The sequence below is a fragment of the Salminus brasiliensis genome, chromosome 10 (genome assembly GCF_030463535.1).
Source record: "Salminus brasiliensis chromosome 10, fSalBra1.hap2, whole genome shotgun sequence".
Taxonomy (NCBI): domain Eukaryota; kingdom Metazoa; phylum Chordata; class Actinopteri; order Characiformes; family Bryconidae; genus Salminus; species Salminus brasiliensis.
The window spans coordinates 12007170-12020070 of NC_132887.1; the positions used below are offsets into that span (position 1 = coordinate 12007170).

The following is a 12901-nucleotide window of genomic DNA, read 5'->3' on the forward strand; positions in this document are numbered from 1 at the left end:
GGATCCAAATAGTTATAGATCCAAACGCTCTGTAAACCTACACCTGGATCCAGGGCGTGTAGAAGATAGAATAGAGATGTAATGTATTAGAGCAGAAGGCGGTCATTAGAGGAGGCGCACCCCTAATCGCGTGCATCACTGTGGTTAGCAGCTTCTCTGCACCCACAACTAGACAGCTGACTCTTGAGAAAGAAGAAGGAAGCGTCATTTTCACACTTTGATCAGTAAGATATCGCACTGGGGATAATGCAGTTTATTATGTAGTGCAGTCTGGAAGTCTGGGATGTGTTTGGATGAGAAGGTATTAATAAATTGCTCATTATTCCCATGGTTTTACAACCAACTGCTCATTTTTATGCCTCATTTTCTCTGGAAACTAGAAGCAAAACTGCTGATCTTCGAGTATTTCTACACATTAGTAAAACTAAAACTTCCTGCGAGATCAGTAATAATGTACACACATGCAGCTACAGCAGGAAGCCATACAGCAGCCCAACACAGCACAACTTCACCCCTGAGGGTAACAGTGCTGTCCAGTCTACACCACCTCAGAAGAGCTCACTTGCTCGCTCCCTCCCTGCCTCGCTCCCTCCCTGCCTCGCTCCCTCGCTCCCTCCCCTACTCACCTATGAAGGTTTGTTTGGCTAACTTCTCTTCCGTCCCGCCACGTGCGGCTTCTGCTGAAGATGAGGAGCTCCAGTCCGCTTCCACAGTCAGGAGAATGTTATCTTCTCAAACGGAAGAGTCGCATTTCGAGTCTGCCACTACAGGAGGGGAGTGAGAAGAAGGACGAGCGCGGGTCTCCGCAGCCCCCCGCTGACTGGGCTGGGCTGGGCTGAGCTGCTCTCTGAGAGAGTGTGTGAGAGAGTGTGTGTGAGAGAGTGAGCGCGCAGGAGGAGAGCAGAGCGCGCGTTGCGGACTGCGTTTGACTTCGTGGAATCGGCGGTCACGTGGGCAGCACGCTCAGCCTGACTGAAATCTCATTGGGTTCAGAAAACAACACCTCCAGCAGCACTGCTCACATCACCCACAGCTCCAGAAAGCCTGAAGTAACACAAAGAGTATAATACACTTTATAATAGCATATTTAATATGTGTTTAAAATAATATAAAGACATAAAGCGTTCTCTGTATTTAGTAAATCATTCCCTCAATTTCATAAATCGTTCCTGCAGTTTGGAGGAAATTAACGAATTAGTTAAAACAAGGGAACAATTTATTTAAGTGAGAGAATGATTTATTAAATCGAGGGAAATAATTATTTTATAAATTGATAGATTTTTTATTTATTTATTACATTTAGGGTTAGTCTTTACAGTTTATTTAAGTGAGGGAATGATTTATTGAATAAAATGAATTATGTATTAAATCAAGGGAATGATTTAGTAAATCCAGGAAATGGTTTATTTAAACAAAAAACACTTTTTTATAAATGGGCAATAAATAAAATATTAGTGATATCCAGGCATATTTTAATGGATCAGGTACTGGCTATCTTAATCCTAGTCCAGTTCAGAGTCTTCCTTTTAACCACAGCGCCATCTGGTGTCTTCAAGGCGGCATTAACAGACATTATTGCCCAGCCGGCAGCAGTGCGGACGTTCTCAAAAGCTAAATAAAAGAGTTGAGAGCCTGCAGTGTGCAGGTGTCCCAATACTTTTGTCCATATAGCGTATATACTTAAACTGTGTAAATGTAACCTAACCTCCTGCATGTCCCTACTGGACATTCCACCAACAGAATACTATTTTCAATTAATACAATCAGATAAGAAATTCTCCTCCATTTCTCTGATCAGATTACCAATGAAATATGAAACCAAACCCTGATATCTGACACTTTATAAAACTATCACTGAAACCAGAGGGAGAATCACACGACTTTCTTTGTTAGAGAGCTGTAGAGACTGTAACCGGTTGGCCTAGCTGTAGCTTTCAGCTGTAACAGAGATACACTTTCAACATCAGTTTATTAAGGGGCTTGTTCAGTTCTGTTATAATATAGATGGTTTAATTTTCTCTCTGGTTACAACACCAGGTCAGCATTTGTGTGCCCTTTTTCAGAGGGACCAATGAGGCGGTTAGTCTGAGAGAAAAGTAGTAGCAGCCATCATCTGTATTATAGTGTGTGTGTGCTCGTGCTGTGTGAGTGTGAGCGTCCACTCAGCCAGCTCTCAGACAGTGCTCTGCTCAGCTTAAGTATTTCAGGCTGGTTTTACTCATCCAGTGTTCACAGTTACATGTCTGCCACAAGCTTTCCAGGGTGCTAAGGCCCGATCATTCTGTCTGCAGAAATTATTAGTGATCAGTTACATTTACTCAGTTAGAAAATGTGATTAGGAAAACTGCAACTGTGCTTAGTGTCTCAGGGGTGTCTTTTTTTAGTTTGTTAGTTTTTTTTAGCAGCAGGATGTTCTCATCCCTCCCCTTTCACCCCTCGTTGATTGCCTGCAGCTCAACATACTACGCACAGGGAGCCAAAAGTGTCCCAGTTAATCTGGTAATCTGATCAGAGAAATGGAGGAGAATATTTTATCTGATTGTATTAATTGAAAATAATAATTGTCCATTCTGCTGGTGGAATGTCCAGTAGGGACATGCAGTAGGTCACATTTACACAGTTTAAGTATATATGGACAAAAGTATTGGGACATCCATCATAGTTGTGGGTAGTGTTTGGGTAGTTACTCAAAAAAGTAATAAATTAAGGATTTTTCACTGCTTTACTCATTACTTCATGGAAAAATACAACATTCTGTTTTACCATGCATCTTTCTTTGTTAGCTAGCTGTAGCTTTCAGCTGCTACACCAGTCTCATCAGTTCCTTTCCCTCAGCAAAAAACACCTAGTCATAATATATATATATATATATATATATATATATATATATATATATATATATATATATATATATATATATATATTATATTGACATATATTTTTTTGTCTTTGCTCCATTATCTACTTTCAGCAAGCTGTATCATTAGATCTCTATCTAACAGAAATCTAAAAGCATAGAAAATCGGGGCCTCTAAAAGTACACTGTTTCCATATGGTTGTGTGTATATGTGACTCATAGTTGGAGGGAATGTGTAACTTTGCTGTGGGGTTCCTATTACAGTCTACACATGCATCCCTGTGAGTGAGTGCTTTTGAGTATTCACATCCTCTCCTGATCCTTTACTGGCTTTGATCAAAGGGGTCTGAGATCCCGAACAAGAAAGGGCAATGAGAAGTTCTGTGAAAAGAAGAAATCAGTGTTTTCTAACTGTGTGAGCGTTTCTGGGCTGCTTCTGGAACTTTCTAACAACATGCTGAAACTCTAGAAACTCTTTCAGTAGTGGAATATAAAAATACACTCTCTGCCCATGACATCAGCAAGAGAACAAGAGGCTCCAAGTCTCCAAGGAGAGCAGGGTAAACACTGTCCCACTAGTCACACACACACACACACACACACACACACACACACACAGCTCACTGCCTCATTGCTCCAGCTCAAAAAAGGCAAACAAACGCTGACCTGCTGTTTTACCCAGAGAGAAAAGGCTGCAGGAAACCATCTGTATAATAACAGCACCAGACTGTTCCCTTTATAACCTGACATGATGCTGACAGTAAAACTAACTTGGTCTGACCAACAGGACAACATGTTATGCGAAGGTTTGAGCGTCTCGGTCAAATTACCCTTTTTTTTTGCAAAATGTTAAATTAGGCGAATACACTATATGGACAAAAGTATTATTCATTGTTTCTTCTGAAGTCAGGGGTATTAAAACTAGTTTTTAGTTTTGTTGGAATAACAGTCTCTAATGTCCAGAGAAGGCTTTCTACCACATTTTGGAGCATTGCTGTAAGGATTGTGTAGTTTGCATTCAATTACTGAGGTCAGGATGTTTGTTGATCGCAACCCAACCTCATCATCCCCAACTCCATTACATGTAATTTGACCAGGGTGCTCTTTGTTATGTACAGTACACTTACCACCGTCCACCCTATAAGCTCACCTATACAACAGGACCACTATGTGTGACAGGTACGACCAATACTCAAAAGTGTACAGTGGGCCATCTGTTGTCAAATATCAGGTACCCTCTACCCTCTACCCCATTCATCACTGGTCAGATTCTGACCACAGGACTCCCATCGGGCTCCAACTGATTTGAGGTGTTAATGGATTTTTTGCTCCCCAACTGCAGACGCCTGTGCTGACCAACATCACACTAGGAGTGATGTAGGAAGGTAGTATCATCTACCTACCCTGTGAGAGCTTGGCCAGTTGTGTTCTCTCGGATGCCGGCTGCTGATTGTACGACCCAGGATTCCAAGCCAGTGATCCTCGGATCATAGTGGAGCACCTTAATCCGCTGGATCACTCAGAGCCCGTTTTTCACATCTTTAAAGCATCTTAGTGTTTACTGGGCTGCTATTGAGTATTCCAGTATTCCAGTGCTGGTCCATTTACAGCACTGCAGTGATGTGTGTGTGATGTTGATACTAGTGTGGTGCTGATGGGGGTTGTACACATTCATGTCTCTGCTAGCATTAAAGTGGCTCACCACCCAAAAATATCCATCCAAGAGTGGCTCTGTGGTCAGAAACTGTGTCATTAAGAGTGGTGTGATGTGAAAAGTGCAGTTCTAGACAAACCTCCAGGAGTCAGGATTGTTTGTGGTGGTAATGAATGCAACATCTGAAGTGTTTCATGCCCTCCAAAAGCTCCTTCCCAGAACATAATATTGTTCCAAATACACTCTATGGACAAAAGTATTGGGACACCTGCTCATTCATAGTTTCTTCTTACAAAAGATATTACAATACAGACAGTTGCTTTAACAATAACAGGATCAGCGGTTTTTATTGTCTAGTGAAGGCTTTCGACTAGATTTTGCATTGTTGTAAGGATTTGATTGCATTTAGCTACATGTGAGTGAGGTTCGTGAGGTCAGGATGTTGGAGAATCCCCACCTCATCCCAAAAGCATTAGACAGAACACCACTATTCCAGAGGACACAGTGCTCAACACTGCTCCACAGCTCAGTACTGGGGGGCTTTACACCCCCCTATTCCATGCCTGGCATTAGGAATGTTGCCAATAGGTTCTAGTTTATCTGTTGGCAGTGCTTCTCTTCAGGAACAAGACAAGCTGAGTTTTTTTGTGTGGATTTGCACATCTGTGTCAGCAAGGGGTGAAACTTACAGTAGCTGATTCATCTATAATGCTTTCATTAGAAGGGATGTCCACAAACATTTGGACATATAGCGTATGTTGTGTGTTTTATAATAAAGTTTTATACTGTTGAGATAAAGTTGAGCCTAAAACATACTTACAACACACACACACACACACACACACACACACACACACACACACACATGACATTGTAAGGCAGAACAGTAGCTGGTGCATTATGTCAGCATTAAAATGTCTTGTGCAACTCTCACCTCTAATCCCCTGCACCCACACACAGAAACAGAATCTCCTCTTTCCTTAGTTTAGGTCAGATCAAATGACCTTCTACTCCCTCTCACAAAAATCATTAAGTGGAGGTGTTCTCCGGTCCACCTTCACTAGAAAAGCAAACCTGCTTTCTCAAAACAGCCCTTTCTCCTGTTAAACTACCTCTACTAGTCTGTTCAGAGGTGGTCGGGGTTTAATCTCATTTCCTTCTCACATTCCACTCATTCCTGCTCTCAGCCATGGAAACCTCTAAATACCTCTGCTTTAACCTTCATCCTTCTCCATCCTGATCTGCCAGTCTTTGATAGTAACATAAAAAAAATCTACAAACAAACTGTCCTCCAGCTTTCAGCAGTACCCGGCTCCTCTGTGGAGAAATCTAGCTGTGCAGCACAGCCGCACTTTAAAATGTATGTCGTGTCACTCTCTATGAGGTGAGCACACTTGTCCCTCACGGTCAGTAACCTACTCAGTCTCGTTCCTTTATTGTGTTTCTGTCAGATAACCTTCAGAGCCTGCTAATTTAGCCGATCGATGGTCTGTCGCCCTTGGTTATTAGAGGGAGCGAAGGATCCGATTCTGTTTCCCAAAGTTCAATCGAGCCTTTATAGCCACGAGAACCTGACGCAGCATCTCCTATACACAGCAGTCAGGGGCAAGACTGAATAATAGATGAAACTAAACTAAACCTGATGAAACTGTATTAAATGATTTTTCACTCACTTATTCTTCACTAAATCATAACTGTTATAGATAAGAAACGACGAAAATGGCAGAGGAAATGTGTCCTCTAATATTTTACATACAGCACAGTCACTCATAAAATAGGTTATATAAAATAGGTCATAAAATAGAATATGGAAGTGAGGCTAAAAAGATGAAAAGCTAATGCTAGACCAACCAGAGGACGAAGAAAGGCTGGAGGTAGCGAGCACCATGGGAATTGCGCAGGGCCGGCGCATGGCACATGGAAGCTGGGGAAGCGTGCAAGGCTAAAAGCTGACCCAGCCGACCTGGCTACAGTTTTATTAGCTAGCGAAACACACACAGCATAGTGAGGATTCAGAGAGCTGTTTACATCTGGCATTAGCATAAGGATTTAGTGATCGAATCACATTCGGATTTCATTTGCCCACATGAAAAGCCAGGTGTATACACTCCAGGACGCACATATTTAATATGAGTGTAAACGTAATGTGCTTTCTGTGATTGGATACAATTAAGCAAACGGAAATTCAGTTTCGGTCTTGCACGATTCCTTTAAACTCCAGGAGCAGGACGATGTTGATAAAAAACATTGTATAGTAAAATGGAAAGTAAGTGCGTGTTGATACATTATTTATGCTGGAAAGTCAAATCGAATCTCACCTGGTCATGTTGGGGATGCATTGAAGGCTAAGTTCACAAAGCAGGCATAGCTGGCCCATATCTGATCTTTTTCATGTGACACAGATGTGTAATCTGCGGCAGTGTGAATAGCAAAAAAAAAATAATAATACTTTAATTGGGGCAACTTTCATATGTGATTTTGAAATCCGCAGAAGTGCATGGTGGGAGAGAGAGGTAATAAACCTCAAATATGTAGAGTGATGTCTCTGTTCAAACAAAATTAGAAGAAATATTTTAACCGCTCCGTTTATATTTAAAAAGAAATGTCCAAATGCCGCCACAAGAGGGCGCTGCAGCAGGCTCTAAGGCAAATAAGCTTAAAAACAACGTTTAAAGAAAGCAGGGACAAAGAAACCGAGAAATAACGTGCCCTTTATTTACAGCGAGCCTGAACACATTCACTGTGAGAAGCCCAGTCATCAGCCACTGGAACTCCTTCATAGCTCCTGTTTTGCTGGCGAAGATGAAACCGAGACGGTTCATGTGAAGCATTATTCTTCAGTTTAGGAGCATGAACTGTTCAGACGCAGGTGTGAACAAATCGGATTTGGGCCTCTTTCCCTGCTGTTTGAACAAAGCTTTAGTGACAAGTGTAAACAGAATTCCCTCAAAGTAATCAGGCTGAGAGAAGACTGCTACACTATCCGGTGAGATTCTTGTTACATTGCTAAGCTATGTGGCTTCTGTAGTCCTTTGCTCTGATCAGTATTTTTTTTGCACAAGCGTACTAGAAAAGCCTTTTTTCTGAGGTAACAGAAGAGGGTTGTAAATCAGCCTGTAAAGCCCAGTTTTCACCCTAACCAAAGTACATAATGTGTTTCTGCTTCAAATAACAACCTAAATGCTCAATAAATGCATTCTTTGGCACATTTTAATCACAAGAACAGGTTGAATCATAAAAAGACCTTTACTATCATCCCAACACCACAAGGAACAAGCCACTAAATATCACTAAATATAGAAAATTAGAAACACAGTTGATGAGTAACATTAATCAGCAGATTGGGGTATCCTGGAAATCACTTAGAAATGACTGGAAACGTCACCGCATGAGCATACAGTGTGCAATAACGTCAATGTCATTCGCCTCATTATAGAAATGCTTGGTGGTGCAATGCATTTGCCTGGATTTCTTGGCTTCAGTGGCTGAGCTCAGTGGATTTATGTTGATGTTTTCTTTTAAGCCAATGAATTCTTATGCCTTCCAGGCAAATGGAGTCAAGGGAGCGTTGTGTCTAGAAGAGCTGTTGGCAAAACAGGCTCCAGTCTCCTGACACCGATGACAAAATGCTACTAACTCGAACATCTCAGTGCAATTTCAGCAGCGTCTGGAAGAACATTTCCATTCTCTGCAGCTTTTTAGGGAGAAAATTAGCCCGCAATGCAAATGTAAGGCTAATCAAGCTCAGCCTGCAGCCTAAAACAAGGATAATGGCTAAAAAAGCTACCATTAAGCAAGGCTAAATAACTAGTTTGTCTGAAATGCAGATGCTAGAGCAGTTGTTTTGGGCTGTGGAGTATGTACTGTGTTAAATGGATCGCATGTGTGTGTGGATGTATAACCCATCTTGTGAAAGGCCCGATGTGAAGGGCTGTTGGCAGGCTGGGCAGGCCGGACAGGCACAGTACATCTCTATAAACTGCAGATATCATGACCTCCTGCACAACACCTGCTTTCCATTTGTATTACACACGCGGTGTAGGGGAAGAATTCGAGGTCAGCAGACAGAGGCTTTATTATCAGTGCAGGTTAAGGAGTCAGCAGGTTTATGGTCCACTAATCAGACGCAAGGGAAAGGCAGGGCGAGACTCTAATTTGTGGCATTTCATCTCGGCGATGATTCAAACTGGCAATGGCGGCCAAGCAAGACCTCCGGCCCAGGCTGAGGCTCAAAGCCCATATAAGGAGAGGACTGGAGGCACCACTGCGTCTGACAGTGGGTGACAGTGAATCACAAACATCTAAATGTCTCCGTATGAAATGGATTTACAGTTTTTCTTAAATGACTTTGATAGAAGATGAACAGCACATTACTTTTGCACTGCAGTGTGTTGTAATTTTCAAAGACAAGGAAAGAAATGGAGCTGTCTCTGCTTTTGCTGCCAATTACAGTTGGCTTGGAGATGTTCTTGAAGGAATGAAAGCAGCACATACTGAAGAGACATCATACAGCCAGTTGTAAACGAGAGCGGAGAGGGAGTTGTAAAAATCCTAGTTTTTGTCTTGAGCCGATCACAACAACAAATGCCTTAATATCTCCAGAGAGCGAGACGTCATTGCCTTAGAGACATGAGGTGGAAAGACGAGGAGTTTCAGTGACATGAGCTTGTTTAAGCCTCAGAAAGCTATGAGGTGGTCCGAGAGAAAAGCCTGTTACTAATTTGACATGCTATCTTTTCTGCAGGATCCCACAACTGTTTAATAAATCATACTGGATAAGGGCGTCTGCTAAATGCTGTAAATGATTGCATTTACATTCAAACGTAAAGTGAATATGCATGTATTTGTCACTGTATTATGTACAGTAAAGTGTGTCCTCTGCATTTGACCCATCTGTGGTAGTGAACTAGGTGAGCACACATACACCCAGAGTGGTGGGCAGCCAACTCCAACACCAACATCTGGAGTGAAGAGCCTTGCTCAAGGGCCCAACAGTGGCAGCTTGCTGAGCCCGGGTATCGAACCCACAACCCTGTCATCAATAGCCCGGAGCTCTAACCGCAGAGCCACCACTGCCCCCATTTCATCCTGTGCACTGCTCTTCCCTTGTCCTTATCTAAAGTTCACCTTGAGGAATGCAGCTCTGATGGATGTGGCGAGGGTCAGTTACTCTGGTTAACACGGGGTCCCGCTGCACACAGTGTAATTGCTGCTTCTGGCTTAATGCACTTTACTTTTCCGTGTTGGTGATGGAAATAAATGACTTGCTGCCTAATTAAGTAGGCTAGAAATGTACAACTACTTTAGTTATTTTATTTAGATTAGAGACTGAATAGGAGTATAAGAATGGCCACCTGATAAGACTATGGTGTGTAATGCACAAATTAAAGTGCTCTGTAAAGTATTCTTTCTTCCTAGACCAATCTGTCCAAGCAAGGAGCCTTTTAGGAGTGTTGGATTTTTGTATTGTATAGTCTATTGTAATCTTCTATTGCTTTCTCACAACAATAAAGGTCTTATATAATTTCACAACTGATTATATAACACTTGGCAATGGAAGTGTTTAGGAAACACATGTGTAGTTAAGCTTCATTGAACATTACTCAGGCTGTCACATTCACACCAATAAAGGGGGCTTGGAGCCGCTGGGGGCTGGTGGAAGTTGGTGTTGGTGGTTGTGGATGTCCATTCTGACCCAAATTAGAGGATGTTCAAAAAGTAGAAATGTACAGAGCTTACACATCCAGGACAAGGAGGAAGAGGTAGTGGAACACACACACACACACACACACACACACACACACACAAAGATCACACTCCCACTAACGTGCCTCTCAATAACCATTCCAACAGGCCTGCTGTGGAGAACACGCTGGAGGTGCAAGCTTGTGTGGGCGCAGATCAATTCAGGACTTTATCGACATTGTTGAGAGCGGCGTGTGGGACTGTAGGATCGAGACCCAAGAATTACCAAATAAATCATGTGCATGGCGCGTGTTGTTCATCCTGGAAATGGAGGTGCATATTCACAGAGGATTCAGAAGTCACGGGCAGTCAGAGACAAGGAGCGTTTCCCACAGCTCACATGCGCTCTCCTCTTGAGCAGTGTCTGCACAGGTGTCACACCAGACATCACTGCACTCAATAAAAGATGCCAGGTGGCCCGGAACACTTTTCCATCCACAAGACACTGACTGAGTGCAATCTGCTCCATAGGCGAGAGACAGGCAGATGCATGTAAGGCAGATAAAAGTAAGTAAGAAGGTAATCCTTTGGAATGACCTGAATCTGTGCTTTGATTACTAATAAAATATGGTCTGACTGATCTTAGTAACAATTAAGTTGTACTGGTCACTTCTTCTACTAAGCATCGTGAAAAAAAATACTAAGTAAGTGAACTCTTGAATGTAATAACCTGTAGATCCCCTTTAGCAGCAATCACCCCTCCAGCAAACCAAATAAGATTTGCATGACAAGATTTGCTCCTCCCTGCAAACATGTTTCAGTTTGTCAGGATTTTCACAGCCTTCTTCAGGTCCTCCCAAAGTATGTGGAGATCTGCATTCTCTCCACTTCTGGCTGCTTTCTGTAGCCGCTGCCCGCATCAGATTCAAAACCCTGATGTTGACCTACAAAGCCAAGAATGGACCAGCCCCTCCGTACCTGATGGCAGTGGTCACAAGCCGATTAGTACCAAGAGCCCTTCGGGCATTTAAATATGGCTCAGCTTGACCCGCCATCCCTTAAAGTCCACAGAAGACAAGCGTCCAGGCTTTTTTCTCTCTTCTGGCATCGACGAGCTTCTCCTGGGTGTCCCAAGAGCAGATTCGCTCACCGTCTTCAAACTCAGACTGAAGACTCACCTCTACTAAGACTACTCGGGCGAAGTGTAGCGCAGAGTATTATGGTCTTCAAGTTGATTTTTGTGTCATAGTATCTAAGTTTAGAAGTATATCTTGAATCCTAGCCTCTACACATTAGCTAAGGGTATTCTGAATAAACAGTGAAACACATTATATAGTGTTTATGTGTATAGTGTAATATATATTAGTGTAATATATATATATATATATATATATATATAATTAAGGTAAGGTCAATGCAAAACACAAGTTTTGTTTTTTAACCATTGTTTAGTTGATTTACTCGTGTGCTTTGGGTCATTGTCTTGTTGCATTACCCAACGTCTCTTCAGCTTGAGATCATGGACTGCTGTTCTTACATTCTCCTGTGAAATTTTTTTAATACACCTTTGAATTCATTCTTCCCTCCATAATGACTTGTCAAGGCTCTGATGCAGCACAACAGCCCCAAAATTAGGCAAACTTGAGATGGTCGTAATGCTTTATTTTGGACAGTAGAGGCTTCTTTCTTGGTGTTGCTCCAGGAATACTATCCTTTTCCAGTGTTTTTCTACTAGCTGACACATGAGGTTTCTGTAGGTCTTTGCTGTTACCCATAGCTTCATCACTTCTTCCAGGATTGCTCGTTGGACTCCTGGAATGATCTTAACAGGACACCCACTCTAGGAAGGGCAGGAACAGCCATGGATTTTCTCATATCGTAGACCATTTCAGATGTATGTATCTCTACAACACGACTGAGGTCTTCTAAAAGTTCTTTGCATCAATGCATAGTTCACAGACACCGACATGGATCAGATGTTTTCTTGTAACTGTAGTATTAATGTATGCCCTACTGAGGGACGGATAAAACTGCCATCTGTCTGCTATTTCAGCTCTAAAAAGAACCCTCATTTTGGTCTCTTTAACCACACCTCAGTGGGCTTCGCATAAATTCATATAAATGGCCTTTCTCAGTACAGTTGTCCAGTTATTAGATCTACCTCATAGGTGCTTTATAGGTATTTATATATGAACTGTAGCTGTTTAGTCAATCGTATGATTGGCCATGGTAGAGGCCAACAGAGGAAATGAACCACCAGAGAGCCACTGCAGACCAGATGAGATTTGGGTAGTGGACCATTCTAAACTCAGCAGTGACAGTCCTCATGTGGTACAAGTGCATCAGGCACAGTGGAGTTGCTGGTGCTTTCAAGGGTCACTGCTGGGTTGAACATGGACCACTACCCAACTGTGGCCCTGTGTTTAGAAACTGAGTGCTGATGAAAAGCTAGACTAACCAATTGCACATGGAATAATATGAGCTGCGATCTCTGTACATCTGTAAGGTGTAGCAAAAGGGTTCCACACAATTTGCTCTTGCTTAAATGGATCATTGGTAAGTGGTTCTTCATACACATGGAAAAGGGGTTCACTATTGCTCCACTTTGAGCCAAAGATTCCCTTTTTGCTTAGATTGTACCAGTTCAACACAAACACACACATACACACAAAATACTGGTATCGCTGCTGTGTTGAGGACATAAA

At 42.3% G+C, this 12901-nt stretch overlaps 1 protein-coding gene across 1 annotated transcript in view; it reads right to left on the reverse strand.

The window, feature by feature from the left end:
• Window positions 1-881, reverse strand: part of stxbp6 (syntaxin binding protein 6 (amisyn)) — a 72151-nt gene extending 71270 nt beyond the window's left edge. The window contains exon 1 of the mRNA XM_072689223.1: window positions 627-881. The gene's annotated coding sequence lies outside the window, so the exon portion shown is untranslated. The remainder of the gene's footprint in view (window positions 1-626) is intronic.
• Window positions 882-12901: the final 12020 nt, after the last annotated feature.